The sequence below is a fragment of the Callithrix jacchus genome, chromosome 11 (assembly GCF_049354715.1).
Source record: "Callithrix jacchus isolate 240 chromosome 11, calJac240_pri, whole genome shotgun sequence".
NCBI classification, from domain to species: Eukaryota; Metazoa; Chordata; class Mammalia; order Primates; family Cebidae; genus Callithrix; species Callithrix jacchus.
In genome coordinates this window covers 42,424,981-42,443,798 of record NC_133512.1, presented here as the reverse complement: position 1 = coordinate 42,443,798, position 18,818 = coordinate 42,424,981, and the positions used below count along the sequence as shown (strand labels likewise).

General features: G+C 37.7%; 1 protein-coding gene and 1 long non-coding RNA gene across 4 annotated transcripts in view; one reads left to right on the top strand and one right to left on the bottom strand.

The window, feature by feature from the left end:
- LOC100393185 (mesenchyme homeobox 2) overlaps window positions 1-13,407 on the bottom strand; it is a 339,527-nt gene extending 326,120 nt beyond the window's left edge. For all 3 annotated transcript variants that reach the window (XR_013523932.1, XR_013523933.1, XM_078342638.1), the window contains exon 1: window positions 13,066-13,407. The gene's annotated coding sequence lies outside the window, so the exon portion shown is untranslated. The remainder of the gene's footprint in view (window positions 1-13,065) is intronic.
- On the top strand, window positions 1,289-7,871 carry LOC144578263 (uncharacterized). The gene is made up of 3 exons (XR_013523718.1): window positions 1,289-1,310; window positions 3,511-3,626; window positions 6,482-7,871. It is a non-coding gene; the product is annotated as an uncharacterized LOC144578263 (long non-coding RNA).
- Window positions 13,408-18,818: the final 5,411 nt, after the last annotated feature.

The window sequence follows — 18,818 nt, the reverse complement described above, 5'->3', positions numbered from 1 at the left end:
GAGGCTTCAACTACCTAACAAGGAAAGCTTTGCTGGCCAGGCCTCTTCCTTTCTCTCTCCCACAACCTGTCTTGTCACTAAAACCTGGTCTACCAGCATAAGCTGTTTTTGGCCAGGCTCTGAATCCGCATTCTTTTTATAACTTCAAGATGGCATGTAAGCTTCTATATCTTATTGTCAGTTAGGTCTTCATTCTGAATCCTCCTAAGTACCCATGTTAAATAAATGTACGTCTTTAGTCCTATTAATATGCCTTTGCAAGTTGATTTTTCAGCGAACCTTCAGAGGACCAAGGGAAAAGCTTTCCCCTGGCCCCTGCATCATTACTGATCACTTCAGAATTTATAGGGATGAGCCTTTCAAACTCGGCCTGTAAGAGACTTTCCTTCCTCACTCCCAATCACCTGCTCCTCCACCAATCCACAGCCCGTGGTCACAACATTGACGTTGCATCAGCACTAACTCACCATACCTCAAAATTCTAAAATCAACCCCTCTCTCCTTTGGCTGCCGCTTGCTGTTCTTTCAGTTTGCCTTCTCAAGCACTCATTTGGCAAGAATTCTTTAAATTTAAATGAAATGTCTAAAACATTGACTTTGCTTTTCATTATGTTCCTATGTGCTTCTGTTTCCTCTTCCCCCTTTACCTGGCTTTTAGTCCATGTTTCCTAATTGAAGTAATTATCCTTTTTCATTATTTTAACTTGCTTGTCTTCCCTTGCATCCTCCCTGGATACCCAAACACTGATTGAAACCATTCAAAAACTTTTTCTTTGACACGAAGTCTCGCTCTGACGCCCAGGCTGGAGTGCAATGGCGCAATCTCGGCTCACCGCAACCTCTGCCTTCCAGGTTCCAGCGACTCTCCTGCCTCAGCCTCCCGAGTAGCTGGAATTACAGGCGCATGCTACCACCCCCGGCTAATTTTTGTATTTTTAGTACAGACGGGGTTTCACCATGTTAGTCAGGCTGGCCTCGGACTTTGTAATCTGCCCGCCTCAGCCTCCAAAAGTGCTGGGATAACAGGCGTGAGTCACCGCGCCTGGCTCAAAAACTCTTTTTTATGCCAGTGCCCTAGAAGCTGAATTGTAAAAAGTCATACATTCGGAAGAATAAAATCACATTGAATTTATGCTAAAATAGCCATATACATACTTTCACACTGCCCGGACAAGCCTATTCTCCACAGAATTGAGACATCCAGGTGGGAGGGGTCCACTGGGGTGGCGCCTCAGGAAGTTCGCCCTGTTTGCAGAGGGGAGGAGCCTAATCGCTCCTCTTCCGGTGTCGAACCTGGAATTCGCCCTGCGGTAAGCTCCCTAGCCCAGACTGTGGCCTCGGGAGAGTTCCTGTTTCTTCTTTTCTTCCTTTTCACCCAACAAAACCCTGCCTTGGCTGGTCACAGTAGCTCACGCCTGTAGTCCCAGCACTTTGGGAGGGTGAGGAGGACGAATCACGAGGTCAACAGATCGAGGCCTTCCTGGCCAGCATGGTGAAACCTCGTCTCTACTAAAATTACAAAAATTAGCTGGATGTGGTGGCAGGCGCCTGTAGTCCAAGCTACTCAGGAGGCAGAGGTACAAGAATCGCTTGAACCCAGGAGGCAGAGGTTGCAATGAGCCGAGATCCCGCCATTGCACTGCAGCATGGCAACAGAACCAGACTTCCTCTCAAAAAAAAAAAAAAAAAAAAAAACTTTACTTTACAGAAAAGTAAAGAAAAAGAACCCTGCCTTAACATTCAAATTGTCTGTGAGCCTGAATTTTAGTGCCCATGGGAGAAAGAACCCTGCCTTCAGATGAACTAAGCAAAACTCCTGTAACAGAATCACACACACACACACACACACACACACACACACACACAAACCCTTTTGTATCTTCTCTTCAAATTTCTGCCCATGACTCTGCTCCCCTTCAATGCAAAGATACTGGGATGATTTTTTTCACACTCACTGATCTTTTTTCCTACTCTTCACTCTTCAACATACTACACTGTAGTTTCTTTCCTCATCACTCCTCAAAATATTCTCTTCCTTAGGGAATCTGTGATCACCATCTTGTCAGATCTTTTCTATTCTCCTTTTCCTTGACATTCACTGGCATCCTAGGGTTGGCATTCTCTTTTTCTTGAAACACTCGTTTTCTCTGATTTCCGAAAAATCTGACACGTGCCTATCTTTCTCCTACATTACACACTATAATTTCTAGGCTTCTCTTTCTTCTAAATAATTGCCTGACCTTTCTGTGTCATCTTCTTGGTTGCTCTCTTATACATACCATTTCTCTAGGGTACCCAACTGTCCTGGTTTGCCAAGGACTGAGGAGTTTCCCAGGACTTGGGATTTCACTGCTAAAACGGGAGTGTCCTGAGCAAACAAAGATGTTTGATCACCCTAGATCTACAAGCTGATAATTCCTATGATTATGTTCCCAATCTAGACATCTCTGATGAGTTTTAAATATGCTTGGATTTGTAATATTCAATTCAGACTTAAATGTTTTTGAGACAGAATTTGATTTTTGCCTTCAAACTCTTTTCTCCTTATGTTCTGTCTCCACATATGTCATCATAATGTAGCAGTAATTATGGCAAAATAAAATAAAGCAAAGGAAACTAGAAATCTTTTATGACTCCTTGTTACCCTTTCCTTTTTGCCACCCCTCCCCAGCAGCTGCCACTCTGTCCAAGCCACCAGCATCTACTCCCTGGAGCACAACAATAGCTTCCTAATGACCTTCCTTCATTTAACTCCTGACCCTTTGCAATCCATTCTGCACAGTATAATCTAGGGTAAATCTGACTTTAAACTAGAGTTCTTTTGGAAAACATATGTACTAATTTACTTCTTTGTAAAACATTTTGGTTTGTTTGTCCTATCAATAGCAACCAAATATCTCTCCAGGACTTAACAACAGCATTTCTCTACCTATCTGTAAAGAAATGAGTTTGTTTTACTTTTGTTTTTCTATTCCACTGAGGACTGAGTTGCACATGGTTAGAAGCAGTTGGCAATGAGATACACAATGCAAGTTTGAAATACCTGAACCGTTCTCTGTCCTGAAATGAGTCCAGCTATCAAGTGTTGGAGTCTCAGCAATGTGAAAAGTTATCATAAAGGGACTACAGACACCTGCCACCATGCCTGGCTAATTTTTTGTATTTCAGTAGAGATGGGGTTTCACCATGACCAGGATGGTCTCAATCTCCTGACCTCATGATCCACCTGCCTCAGCCTTACAAAGTGCTGGGTTTACAGGCATGAGCCACCAAACCTGGCCCCAAACCATCCTTTCTAAATTAGCTGAATTCAATGATTTTCTGACTCATCATAAAGCTTATTCCCTTTATAACATATTCTAGGATATTAACATCTATATTTTTCCAGCTATTGAGGTATGATACATAAAAATTGTGTTTAAAGTGTACAATGTGATATTTTGATATACATACTTTTTGTATATCATTTTTATTTTTTAATTTCTAACTTTATAATTATTTTGTTTTTAGAAATGGGGTCTCACTATGTTGTCCAAGCTGGCCTCAAACTCCTGAGCTCAAGCGATCCTCCTGCCTTGGCTTCCCAAAGTGTTGGGAATACTGGTATGAGCCACCATGCCTGCCCTGTACGTCACTTTAACTCTTTTATGTCAAACAAATCTCTATTTTTTCCTGGATATCTACTGATGGTTTCCCTCAACCCCTATATTGTTTATATCACTTTGATGATTTTGTTCTAAGTGTTTTATATTTAAATTTTTAATCAATTGAAAACTATTGTATATAAAATATAATCAAAACATTTTATATTTATACATACATTTATGTTTATATTGACAGATACATATGTAAATTATACATAAATATATCTAAATGTTATATAGAGAAGGAACAAGACGAAGAAAGCATTCTGTACAGTTGAACATTGTGCAATGATGGAGAAGTTTTATAATCTGCATTGCCTAATAAATTAGACATTAGCCACATGTAGCTTTTGAACACTATAAAATATGACTACTGTCACAGAGGAGCAGAATTTATTTTATTTTTTGAGAAGGAGTCTTGCTCTGACACCAGACTGGAGTGCAGTGGCAGGGTTTTGGCTCACTACAATCTCTACCTCCTGGGTTCAGGCAATTCTCCTGCCTCAACCTCCTGAGTAGCTGAGACTATAGGCAAATACCACCACAGCCAGATAATTTTTTGTATGTTTAGTAGAGATGGGGTTTCACCATGTTGGCAGGATGCTCTCCATCTCTGGACCTCATGATCCACCTGCCTCGGCCTCTCAAAGTCCTGGGACTACAGGCGTGAGCCACCACGCCCAGCCTAGAATTTTTAAATCTTACTGAATTTTAATCAAATTACATTTAAATGTAAATAGTGCTTCTTGCTAATAGCTGCTATATTGGACAGCACAGCCATAGTGAGAGTAGGTCCAGGTTTGTTTCTAGATAAATAGCTAATTGTCAGCCTTGGGTATTAAGTCACTCTTTTCCCACCGAATAGAAATATGAATGTTGCCATATATAAAATATTCATATACAGACATCTATTTTCCAGATTGCTTGCTTTTTTTGTGAATCCATATGGCTAAAAACCATATTGAGTTGATTATGGTTGACTTTATAGTCTGACAAATAATGTGTAAAGCAAGTTTCCCAGCTTTTCATTATCCTATATCAAAGTTTGCTTGGCTGTTCTCAGACATATATTTTTCCAAGTGAACTCTAATATCATGGTATCCAATTCTAAAATCAACACTTGATGCAGTTCTACTTGGAAGTGTCTTGAATTTATAGAACAATTTGTTTAAGAATTGGCATTTTTACTGTACTAATTCTTCTTGTCTAAGATCACAGTATGTTTTCCATAGTTCAGATGTTATTTTATGTTCTTCAGTAAGATTTCACAGACATTTCTCCATAGACCCTATGTTTCCGTTTTTAAATTGTCTGTAAGAATATTATGTTGTTTATTGTAAATAGAATGGTTTTTTCCATATTCATTGCCATTTGCTTACAGATAATATAGACAAAAATGGTTGATCTGTACTTATTTATTAAGTTTTTATCCTAACAAATTCACTTATTCAAGGTTATATTCATTGGTATTGATTTAAACAGGAATCTTGGGAGTTTTAGACATACGGTATTATAAGAAAAAAATCTACTTTTCCAATGTTTACACTGACTTTAACTTTTTCAGTTCACCATTTCAAAGCAGTGGTGGTAGCAGAAATTCTGATCTATTTGTCATATTAATTAAAATGAGAGTTTTATAATTTAGAACCATAACTAGTTTTGATTTCAGGTAAATTATTTTGTTGTATTCTGTAGTTTACTTTTTATTCCTATTTAGAGATTTTCTTTAAAATGCTTATTAAATATTTCATAATCTTTTCAAGGTTAGTTGATATCATATGATTTTGTTTTTTTATAGATTGATACAGTTTTACTGAGAAATTCTGATTTTTTAGAAATCTCTTATTTTACAAATATTTTTGCCTTTGTACTTACATGTGAAGTTAAGCTACACTTATGAAGTTAGAAAACACCCAAAAGGTTTTACATTAAAGTTTTTCTGAATAGTCTGTAATAGCTTAAGTAACATAGAAATTATCGAGTTTTTAAAGTTTTGATAGAACTCAGCTGTGAAAATCTATGGTCCTAGTTATTTTATTAGTGATAGATTTTTTTAACTTTCTCAATCACTTTTATGATTATTGGGTAGTTTTTTGTTTGCTTGTTTGTGTTTACTTTCTTTGGGATAATTTTGGAAACATTAGAAAACATACTTTATCTAGGTTTTCAAATCTGTTGTCATAGCATCTTCTTTAATTGTATTTCTCTAGTTATACCTCTGATTTCATTCCCTCTCTTACATATTCTTTCAATCAGACTTCTTTTTCTTGCTTCTAAAATCGCACATCCCTTGAGATTATATTTCCCCTTTGGGGAGTGCTGAGATGGACAGGAACCCATGGCACTTAACCTGTGTGTGGACTCAACCAGGTGTACCGTTTGCTTGTAGAACCTCTGAAGACAAAATCCACTCCCAGGCTCCCTCTCCCTGACTCATCTGTCAGCTGCAGCCAGTCACTCAATTGGGACCCTTAGATTGAACAGATTGCAGCCAAATGCCAGTCTATTGTGTCTCCCCCTAATCTTCCATAGACTACCATTAAGTTCTCAGGGTTCTCTCCATAGCTCTTACATTAGAGCTGAAGTGAAGAATAAAATACATTATCACTCTCTGCTTTTATATCATGTACTCACAGCACAGCTATTTCCAAATAATTTCACTCTAAAATAGCAGTTCAGTCTTAGAAAACTGAAATGACTCTAGCAGTTATAAGTAGAAAAAGGATCAATTTATTTAATTACTGCTTACCAAATTTTGGCAAGGTGGTATGATATGGTTTGGACTTATATCCCCACTCAAATCTCATGTTGAATTGTAATCCTTAATGTTGGAGCAGAGACCTACTGGGAGGTGAATGGATCATGTCAACAGATTTCCCTTTTGCTGTTTTCGGAAGAGTGAGTCCTCAGGACATCTGGTTTCTAAAACTGTGTGGCACCTCCCGCTTCACCATCTTCCTCCTGCTCCAACCACGTCTGCTTCCACTTCATCCTCCACTATGACTGTAAGTTTCCTAGGCCTCCCAGCCATCCTCTGTACAGCCTGTGGAACTGTGAGCCAATTAAACCTCTTTTCTTTACATACCCAGTCTCGAGTAGTTCTTTACAGCAGTGTGAGAAAGTAACTAATACATGGTGAAACAGCCTCTAAGTTGACCTGCAGGATTGTCTCCCAGACAACTGGAAAAATAACCCATCACAAATTGGCCACTTGTGCTACAAGCAGGAAACATCCAAAACTGTACCAGGTTCTACTGTAGTTCCTGAGGATGCAATAGTGAACAAAACAAACAAGTTTCCGTAGTAACAAAACTTTACTTTTAGGAGTAGAGTAGGGATGAGAGGCAGGGAGAAAGAAAGGTGAATGTGTAAAATATATATTATGTGTGAGGCTGATGATTGCTATCAAGACACAAAGCAAAGGAGGTTTGCAATTTTGAATAGATTGAAGTGGGGAAGGAAGCAAGATACGTTAACATAGGTGGGAAGAAAGTCTCAGAAGGAGGAAGAATACCTGGCATGTTAAAGAATAAGGAGGCCAATGGGGTTAAAGCAGAGTGAGCAAATAGTTTAGTCATAATAAAGTGTGGTCACATGGTGATGGAAGTACGGGGTCATAAAAAACAAGACTCCTTATTGGGGCTACAGAGCAGGCTCATCAATTATCAATCCTAAGGGAAGACTCCCACTCAATGTAGGATGGTGAAGATCATCAATATGGAACCACTAGGAATAGGAATCCAAACACCTCTGCCCACTGCATTTTGGGCTACAGTTTTACTAATTGCCTGAGTCCAGTGAGACAGATCTCACTCACATGCAACAAGTTATATGAAGCAAGTTTATTACTCACAGACAGGCAGTCTGTAAAGCTGCCTGGGATGGACAGAGTCTCTACTGAACTTGCTTTGCTTGTGCCATAGCTAAGGGAACTTAAAAACAGCCTACCTCGGTTCTATACTTCAGGGGCTAGAGTAGCCATCCCAACCTTTGTGGCACCAAGGACCAGTTTCATGGAAGACAACTTTTCCATGAACCAGTGTGTTGGCAGTGGGGACAGTTTCAGGATGAAATTGTAACTGTTCTACTTCAGATCATCAGGCATTAGATTCTCATAAGGAGTACACAACCTAGATCCCTCACATGTGCAGTTCACAAAAAGGTTGGTTCATGCTTCTTAGATTCATGGAATCTAATGTACCCACTGATCTAAGAGGAGGCAGAACTCAGGTGGTCATGCTTGCTCGCCCACTGCTCACCTCCCAGCAGGCCATGGACCAGTACCTGCCTGCTGCCCAGGGCTTGGGGATCCCTGGGCTACATGACTCACCAGAAAAAGCTTTGAATGACATTTTGTTTAAGGCGAGAAAGGAACAAAGCCTCAGCGCCCTGAGTAGTTCCTGCCTAACTCAAGATATTACATTCCCTAGGAAGGACAGGAACAAGGCCCAAGCCATTTTAGGAAATTCCTTCCTGTTTCAAGATATTGTATTCCCAGCATATTCTATGAGTATTCTGAAAGCTGCATGCAGGAAGTAGGGGGATAACTGGGTCAGTGCAAGACCACCCAGAGAACTGTCCTACAGGGACAGGAGATGAAGGATCACCACCTTATCCTGAGGTGGGAGAATCTCCTGAGGCCAGCAGTTCAAGAGCAACACAGCAAAACCTGTGGCTCAGAAAAAAAAAAAAAAGAAATAGAATCTTCCATTATCTCATTGTTACCCCGGACTTCTACCCATGGCATCCATACTGAGAACTGAAAGCATGCATTTGCCCTTTCTTGTATTTAAAAAAAAAAAGAAAAGAAAGAAAGAATACAAGGACTGTCAGACGGTCCATATCCATAGTTTTATCTGCTCAAAATTTTGTTCCCTTTTGGGGGAGAGAGAAACAGAGGTTCCAAGTCTCTATGTGCTATCTTAAAGTGAGAAAGGAGGAAATGTAAGCTAGCATTGATTTAGCATCTAGAATGTGTCATGCACCAGGTTAGGAACTTTCATCTTATCTAATCCTTGTAACTACTCCACAAGGTAGACTATGTTCATTTCATTTATAGATGAAGAACCCTGATTCAGAGAGAAGATAAGAAATTTCTCAGCATCACTCAGTGTTAATGCAAGTCTGAACCCAAGCCGCATCGTTTTGTCATTTAACTATTTTTACCCTTGAAATATCATTACTTATGCAACAGATTGACACATGTAAGTATTTGTGAACATGTTTTAGATTAAATTTTTTTATATTTGCTGCATGTACTATCTTTTCTGTTTTTTTTTTAAGACAGAGTCTTGCTCCATCATACAGGCTAGAGTGCAGTGGCGTGATCTCCACTCACTGCAACCTCTGCTCACTGAAACCTCAGTGTCCAGGGTTTAAGCAATTCTGCTTCCTCAGCCTTCCAACTAGCTGGGATTGCAGGCACCTGCCACTATGCCCAGCTAATTTTTTGAGTGTTTTTGGTATAGATGGGTTTTTGCCATGTTGGCCAGGCTGGTCAACCCTGACAGAACTCCTAACCTACAGTGCTCAACCCACCTCAGCCTCCCAAAGTGCTGGGATTACAGGCATGAGCCACTGTGCCTGGCCTGCATGTACTATCTTCTGGGATAATGTTCCACATCTCTCCGCCCGTTTCTCTGACAATAAATGGTGGAGTGGACCTTGGAACCCAGGAGTGGCTGTCTACAAAGCATATGTTGTTTTCACTTTACTATTTTCTGTAGCGAAATACAAATGATTTTGGATGGACTAAACCTCAGTTCTTCTTTATCTATCTATCTCTATCTCTCTCTCTCTGTATATGTATATATATATATATACATACATATATATATACATACATATATATATATATACATACATATATATATATATATATATATATATATATACAGAGAGAGAGAGAGAGATATATAGATATATATAATTAAGGGTTTATATTATCAATTCAACTCAGTTCCCCCGTTATCTATCTATCTATCAAGGGTTGATATTATTTAGCAAGTTCACAGGACTTAAATTTATCAAAGCAAATTTCTCTGTGTCTTCTTCACCATAAAGGAATGCCCAGAAAGTTCTGAACCCTTGCCTTGATGCAGCCCAGTTATTCCTCAATCTGACAACATGTTACCTTGAGTTTGGGCCTTGGAAGATGCCAACCATGTTGGCAGCATAGAATTGCTGAGATGTGTTTGGCATGAACTACCTAATCCTCCCAGAACTACTCTAGTCCTTCTAGTTTATTATACTGATATCCTCAGAAGTAATCATCACTCAAGAGACTGGACCTTGTCCAGGGCCAGATTCCTGGACTTCTCTGAAGCTCTTAAAAGGGCCCACAACCAAACCCTATTAACTGCTGAAGACCACCCAAGAGTAGCCTTTAAACTGGATGTAGCCATATCAAATTTCCCAGGGCTTCCCCAAGCTAAGCTGGGTCACCCAGGACCACCCAGAGGCAGAACTGAAAATCAAGTGGAGTTTTGGTTTGGACTCAACTTCCAAAGAATGTGTATTGTCTTCTCCAGCTTTAAGAAACTGGGCTAGAAAAGCCAGAGCCTTCTCACTCATGGAAATGGTTTGGATGGAATATATCAACCCACCACTTGGCTTCAGTAATATGTCCTCACCTAAGAATCAATCACAGCCTGTGAATTCTAAACTGTTAGCTTTCCAAGAACATTGCAAGCCATTGTTCTCATCTACCGTATCCAATAGATGGAGGAAAAATGGAACTTTGTCTCCTCTCAGTCATCTGATTCTTAAGAAGTTGGGAATATTTTACTCAGGACTTTACATAAAATTACTAACTGGCTAATTATATAGTACCCTGCAATTTTTGGAAGAAATTTGTTACATACGTGAAAGATAGCATTGCTGTTTGTCATTCAGCTAATTTCTTGGCATGAGCTTTGAAAATAAATCTCTGTATCATAAAGATTTTATCAAGACAAATCCTGTTAATTGACAGCAGTAGGCTAGAATTTAGTACTTTAAGTCTGACTGTGCGGGTACTATAGTTCAAAATACATATAATTGTGTGTCTTTGTTTCATATAAGTGAAAGTAGAAAGTGATGAATGAGCATATTGAAGCATTCTCTAGCTGAGAAATTTTGACCTTCTGAATGTGTATTACCATGGCCATATTCCAAGCCGTTCTATTAAATCCCATGAGTAATTCCAAAGTGATACTGTTATTTAACAGAAATTTTTCTTGTGTACAGATGTAAAGAGATACTAGTATAGTTACACTGCAAGTCACCATATAATCTGACTTCGGCATAGACATGTCTCTGAAAAACCCAGGATGCTGCTTTTCCCTCAACCGTCCATCAACTCAATGATAGAATATAAGAAAATTCTATTATTTTCCACCTTTCCCAAAAAACCAAGAACAGGAGGTTTCACCACTTCATGAAATATTTAAAATTTCATCAAAGATAGATAAATTGATGCCCAAGTGATAGTTTTGTAAGAAAAGAGAAAATCCTGCTAGATTTATCTATTTCTTGAATAGGAAGAGGGGTTAACCCAAGAGTCGTTTGTCACCCACCATGTGGAATCAATTATGTCAGATGAAGCCATCAATAAAATTGGAAAGCATTGCCCTTATGCTTTCTAGATTATAGAAAAAAATCTTACACAAATGAGAAAGAGGGAGCAGCAAGATTGTACCTGGTTGATTCAAACCCCTGCATTCCTGCAATTCTATTCCCAAAGATTGTCTTTCATCACGTCCAGGATTTTCACCTACAACTGCACTGCAATACCAGAATCTAGTTACACATCCACACCACTGGTTAGCAGACAGACAAAGAAATCTCTCCACTTTAGTCATTCACGTGTCAGCAAGCAGGGAGCCCCACTTCCCTCATTGCCAGAAAACTTACTTCTGCAACACTAAAGTGATGGCTAGACATTTACAAGCCATTTTCTTTGGCTGACAATTTTGTTTTTAAGCCCTTAGTGAAGCATCAGCAACTACTGTTTTACTGAACTAATTTCAAATGCAGTTGTGTTTCCAGTAATCTATGACAGTTTTAAAAGTTTGAAGAGACCAGGAGGCGAAGACAACAGTGGAGCAGATGTGTTTCATGGGGACTTGTTAGCATCTTGCTAAACTTATGTTACAGAGACTTTTCAGGAAGCAAACATCAGGTCACATAACAACGAATCCTTTTTAACCATACATCATGTCAAGAGATAAAGTGAGAACACACAAGCCACAAAAATTTTAGCTCAATATGCAAGGATTACACATGTATATAAAATATAAGATGAACAATTTTTTAAATCCTGAAAATATCACAATAAAATATTAAACATAAAGAAAAAACATTCATTAAAAAAAGGGAACTTATGATATGCCAGACATTCATAAAAAAAAAAAGGAACCTATGGTGTGCGGGACACTGCTCTAGATTTGTAGAATTCATCAAAGACTAAAAGTCTTGACTTCAAGGAGTTTCCATCCAGGAAGGGTTGGGGGGCAGGATGGGTAGCAGGGAGTAGACAGAAACAAAGAAAATAACAAGTAAATTACAAAGCTTTCAGGAAGATAGTAAGTATGATGAAAAGATGAACAGGTGGAGTAAGGGAAGGGAGCTTCCAAGTATAGGGATTGGAGAAGGAGGGCAGGTGAGAGAATCTGAGTTGTCTATATACTCTTTGATAAGTTGACATTTGAACAAACACTTGAAGGAAGGGAGAGCACTAGCGTGTTTATTTTAAATATACTTGGTATATTTCAGTGCTGTTTATCGGATCGGTGTGTGATTCTCAAATCCATTTGTTTTTAGAAAGTTGAGAATTACACACTGATCTAATAAACAGAACTGAAGACTAATCATTAAAATTTTAGACAGCACAAATGGTGGTAAAAATATACTTTCATTTCACTTGGATTGCGCCTCCCAAGGGCTTCTTTTCCACACCTCTTTTTTCTTTCTCATTTCTTGCTTTGCTCTTCTATTTTTCCCTGTCAAATTCATGTCCTTTCTCTGTTTTGATATAAGCATTTTTAAAATTAAGTGAATAACTAGACAATAATACATTACTGTCTTCCCAGGAAACCAACATACCCATATACCTTATCCTTGCTATGAACACTTTTCTTTCCTGAGGTGACCATAGGAATTGAGGTAAAGTCTATGTCTCATTTAATGATTTTAATTGCATTCCTGAAACCCCTGCCCTAAAGTGAAAAGCCATAAATTGAAAAAAACAAAAAAGATCCACTAATTTCAAAAGGAAATCATCAATCATATTATCTCAATCCAAAATTCCCAAACAATTTTTGTAGATTTGAACATATGTTCAACTGAACAGTGAAAACAAGTTTGTATAAACAATAAATAATGAGAAATTAAGATCTAGTTCAAACATAGGATGTAATGTAATGAAGTTACTTATGCTTACCAAGGAAGGAAGTGATTGAATTGGGGTGGCGGTTGGTGCACATCATCAGGCAGGCATTTGATATCAATGTTAAATATGCTGGATGTATTATTTCCTCAGGTTAACAATGAATTATCACAAGCTTGGTGACTTAAAAAGGCAGAAATAGTCTCTCATAGTTACGAAGACTCAGTCCAAAATCGGGGTTTCAGCAAACTGTCTGGAGGTGGTAAGGGAGAATCTGTTCCATGCCTTTAGCATCTAATGATTGCTGGCAATCTTTGTAGTTCCTTGGCTTAGAGACATATCACTCAGCCTCTGTCTCTGTCTTCACACAGCATTCTTACCTGTGTCTCTGTGGCCAGATTTTCCTTTTCTTATATGAACATGAATCATTGGAGGACCCACCCTCCATTGTGACCTCATCAGAACTTGATTACATCTGCAAATATTATTTCCAAACAGGGTCATATTGAGGCTATTGGACTTGAACTTAACTTTTTAGTTAAGAGGTTAGGACTTGAACTTAACTTTTTAGTGAACACAGTTCAGCTCACTGGCTAAAAAATTCTTTCCCTTGAGACTACAAGAAATTAAGGGTGCAACCTGACAGCAGTTCGAAAGATAGAAAATACATATGTAAAATAAACTGAAGATTGAGAATATGCTTCCTCTTCATTCTTCCCACCTGGCATACTAACAAAGCAAAAGTGGTTTTTTAATCCAAACATGATACTCAATTTTAATTTGTTCCACGTGATACCCTTTGATTAGAAATTATTACGTAAGTGGATAAATGTGTCTTTTCTAAAGTATTATTAATTTTGCATATTGTATTCAGGATGTTTTTGGATTTAAAAAATTATTATTTTCACCAAAAAAAATGTTACTTTGAGAAAAGTGAACTGCATGGTAAAAAGTGTTTAACTGAATAATCATAACATGTAATACATATCTTCAGATTCACAAACTATCGAGTTGTGATCCATACAATTTCATAAGGACTGAAAGCAATGCTCTCAATGTATGCCACTAAATACACCCTTAAAAAAAATCTTAAACACCTCTATAGTCTAATATTTCCCCAATTAAAAAGCAAGTGGTTGTTACAATATGGAGGCTTCAGGGTCAGGTAAGAGGTCCCCCAGATTCATTTTTTAACAAAGAATTTGCATACCAGGTATTATGAGATTGAATTATGTCTCCCCCTAAAAAGATATACTTAACTGCTAATCCACGGTATCTCAGAATGTGATCTCATTTGGAAATAGTGTCCTTGTAGATGTAGTCAAGATGAGGTCATTACACTGGGCACTAATCCAGTAGGACTGGTATCCTCATATAAAGGGAAAATTCAAACAGAGAGAGACACCATGTGGAGATAAAGGCAGAATGATATGTAGAGATGAAAGCTGAGATTGAAGTGATACACCTACTACAAGCCAAAGAACACAAAAGATTGCCAACAATGCACCAGAAGCTAGGGGAGAGGCATGGAACAGATTCCCTTTTACACCCCTCAGAAGAAACCAATCTTGCCAACACCTGATCTCAGACCTCTAGCCTTCAGAACTGTCAGACAGTAAGATTTTGTTGTTCCGCTTGGTGAGTCTGCTACGGCAGTCCTCACAAACTAATACACCAGCCTTTGGTGTAAAAGTGACATGACAGAAAAAGTAAAAGTTATTACATGCCATGGACTTTAAAGGCTGGCCTTGATCAATGGAGATTTCAAATGTTGAATGTCAGAAGTCTGTCCTATGCCATAGCTTTCCCATACAATCTCATATATACCTTTCTAAGTAAGAGTATTCTCATTATTGCTCCATTAACAATGAGAGATGAAACTTAGCTTCCCATAGCAAGGATCATTGCAGATGAAATTCCATCTTTTCTTTCACTTTGGTTGCTTAACTTTAAACAGAACTCTGAGATGGCACTGAAATGCTACATGCATGTGACAGTAACTCTTCATTCCCACTGCTACCCCCATTCTCTACTTCTTCCTCCTTTGTAAGAGAGAATAGGGGAAGGCCATGTACCCAGCTATAAACACATTTCTCAGCCTCACGTGCTCAAAGAATGCTCTTATGAGATATATCTTATAAACAAGATGTGGATGGCACTTTGGGAGAAGTTTATTCAGGAAACGGATCCTTTTTTACCCTTTTCATTTTGTTTTTTCTTTTCCAAAACAATGGCGGTAATGTCTTGAGGTCCAGCAGCCTTTCAATGACCATGAGTAAAAGGCTGAGATATCCATCCCTGAGTTCCTGACACTCTTGTACTATTGAACAGAAACCAGCAACTGCCGTCTCCATACTTACTGACTGACAGAAATAACAATATAAAAATAACACAATTGACACTATTAGCCAATTTCTAACACATAAAAACCTATCTGCAATGGAAGTCATCTAAGCTTGTCATGTATTACAACCCAGACTCATATATTAACATTGTTCATTTTTGTTTTTAAACAATTTTATTATTATTTGACCAAGAGAACATTATTTCACAACTTGAATAACATAACACTAATCAAAAGAAAATGAAAATTCTTCTTTTTTTGGGGGGGGGGGACGGAGTTTCGCTCTTATTACCCAGGCTGGAGTGCAATGGTGCGACCTCAGCTCACCACAACCTCCGCCTCCTGGGTTAAGGCAATTCTCCTGCCTCAGCCTCCTGAGTAGCTGGGATTACAGGCACATTGCCACCATGCCCAGCTAATTTTTTGTATTTTTAGTAGAGACGGGGTTTCACCATGTTGACCAGGATGGTCTCGATCTCTTGACCTCATGATCCACCCGCCTCGGCCTCCCAAAGTGCTGGGATTACAGGCAAAAATTATTCTTTTGAGGTTAATTCTCTTTACATTAGGCAACTACCTCAAATACTGAAAAAAAAAATCTTTGACTACTTAAAAGTTTTTAATTCATCAGAGCAAGTGATCATCTTTCAGTGGCCACAGAATGGACAAACCCTAACTGTTCGATATGGGTTTGACGGAGTTTTAAATTTTGTGGTTATTCACTGAGACTTCTCCAAACAGCTTCACTAGTAGAGGGGTAGAAAAGTAGGAATTAAAAAATGAAGACTTGAGGATCCTTTATTCTTTGGGTTTATTAGCCACTCTTTTGAAATGCAAGGAAATTTCTAGGGGATAGTTCTAAGAAAAGGATAGGTGGTTGTCAATTCAGAAACCACTTCAAAAGATATACCACGAAACCTGAGGACCTATCAGGCTAGAGTTTTTGGTTTTGTTTCTACTTTTAAATCAAAGCCTTATATATAAGAGAATAAGTGAAAGCTACGCTTTGCATTTAATAATTCTTGTTTTCTTTCTCCATGCAAAGAAAATCAAAGGAAATAGAAAACGAAACTATCATCTGAATTATTCTAAAATGAGGCTACATCTTTACTAATAAGGTAAGGTATACATACTCTTTAACATCATAAAGTTAAAGCATATTGTCAAAATACCTCTTTAAAACAGAGTGAATTTTAAGAAATTTTCCCCATGCTTGCTTAGTTAACAGAACGTATTAAAAACCTACACTTTTTCAGTGATTTCTCCCTGCCAATTCCATTATTTCATTTTAAAAGTCTTAGCTCAATTCAACTGCTGAATTTTGGGGCACTATTTCTTCAAGGGAGTTATCTTCCACATGAGAAAAAAAGTTGCCATGATGAGCAAAAACCCGAGATGTTTCATATGATTTGATTATCCATCTAAACCATTCCTAAGCTCAGAAAAACTGCCAATCAAAGGCATAAGGAAAAATATTTTTAATTAATTAGCATCCCAGAGAATTCAGCCAACAAAACATTTTAGGATAGATCTTCCTGAGGCTACATGTCACTCACTGGCAATCTTAAACAAGAACAGTTTAAGAAGTATACCATAGTTCTTGGCCACAGGAAAAAAAGTCTTGAGTGTTTCTTGCATTCTCATCTTTTTCTCTTCCCAGAGGCAAGGTTAGGACTTCTACTTCTGCTATTTTAAGTGCTTCTTTTTCCCTTGCAACCACCATTCTTTTTCCTTTTTTATTTTCATATCTATTAATCTTTCAAATCACATTTCCAAATGATAGCATTCTTGAGTTTTTTGACACTCATCTCAATCTATAAGTGGAACATCTCAAATGCATATGTCATCTTAGAGTATAACGAGATTTCATGTTCATTATCTTGCTTTTGATGAGGTAGGTTAGGTATGGAGGATTACAAATATAAATTGGGAGACTGAGGATCAGTTCAGCTAATTATATAACTCAAGTTTATTAATAGTAAGTGAAGGAGCCAAGCCCAGAATCCAGGATTCAGCTTCCTAGTCCAGCTCTTCATCTACTCTCCTATACTTTCCTTTTATTGTAACTTGATAAATGGGTACTTTTGCCCTATTAACTAGGAAGTGAACCATAAAAGAGAAAATTATCTTCCATTGAATGGAGACATTCATTAAATATCTCCAAGTCAAATTGTTATTGGTGAAAGCTTAAGAAGGTACTAGGGTATAGAAAAATGTCCTTTTGAAATAAGTAAATTGCTTTATGTTACTATCAACAATTAGGTCATTTACCAAAACTGTAATATTCAATGTGATTCATTGCAAATCTAACACAAAGCCATTTTAAAAAGCTGAACAATTGACAAATATTTCCAGAGGTATCCTCTGCCTAAATTATGTGTTTACCTTAAATGTTATGAAGCCAGGTACAAGATGTCATAACAACCTCTGCTTGGATCAGAAGGTTGTTGCTCCTAAATTTACAGGACATTTCATATGTATTATTTGTTCTTCTATCTCCTAAGTTATTTTTAAGGAAACTTATATTGCCACAGTATTGGGAAATGGTCTATAAGGTTAGCAAAGGCTGAAAATTGGTGGCAAAATTTAGTTTCTGTCTTCTGTTCTTGTATTATCTACTTAATTTCAACTCTATCCGTAGCCATGAAAGTCGGCATAGCACAACTACAAATGAAGGTTAAATAAGCACACTCACAGCCTTAAGAAATAAAAACAAACTTTGCAGGTGAGGGTGTGAGTAGACGAGGCTTAAAAATCATGTATACCCATATGAAAGAAACTTCATTTGTTTCTGTTTGTTTTTCTTGGCCATCTTTGTGGGGGAGGAGTATTCTGAGTTTATACATTAGAGCAAAAATATTAAACCTTCTCTCAAACCAAGAAGCAGTTTGCTCATTCAGTTATCCATTCAATAAATAAATATTTTGAGAGTTTATTCTGAGAAAGACACTGTGATAAATAGTGGGGATATGTTATGAACCAGATAAATATGGCATGTGCTTTCATGAAGCTCATAGTCTCTTGAGAGATAAACAAAAATTAAAGTCAAATTAAACATAATGCTACAATATTGAGAATATAGGATTCTGTAAGAGAATTTTGAAAAAAACATTTCTGTAAGCATGCTAAGATCAAGCACAATTCACTAAATATTAGGTTTAAATCAACTTAAATTTTCTTTTGTCAGAAAGCTTTTAGGAGTAAAAATAAATAAGGGTAAAAGTATTCTAAGGATCCCTTATGCCTGCTATAATGTAGAGAAAAATCTAGATCATCCTAATTTGAATCCATAAAGTTTTTGTATTATGTTAATTGCAATGTGGTATATTACAACACTGTATTTGTGATTATTATGAACATGAGTTTAGAGTAAAATGAAAGAACCTACACTTCTATGCTAATAAAATGTTTGTAACAGTGGAACTCTACCTTCCTTGGTTCATGTCTTAAATTGGATACGCCT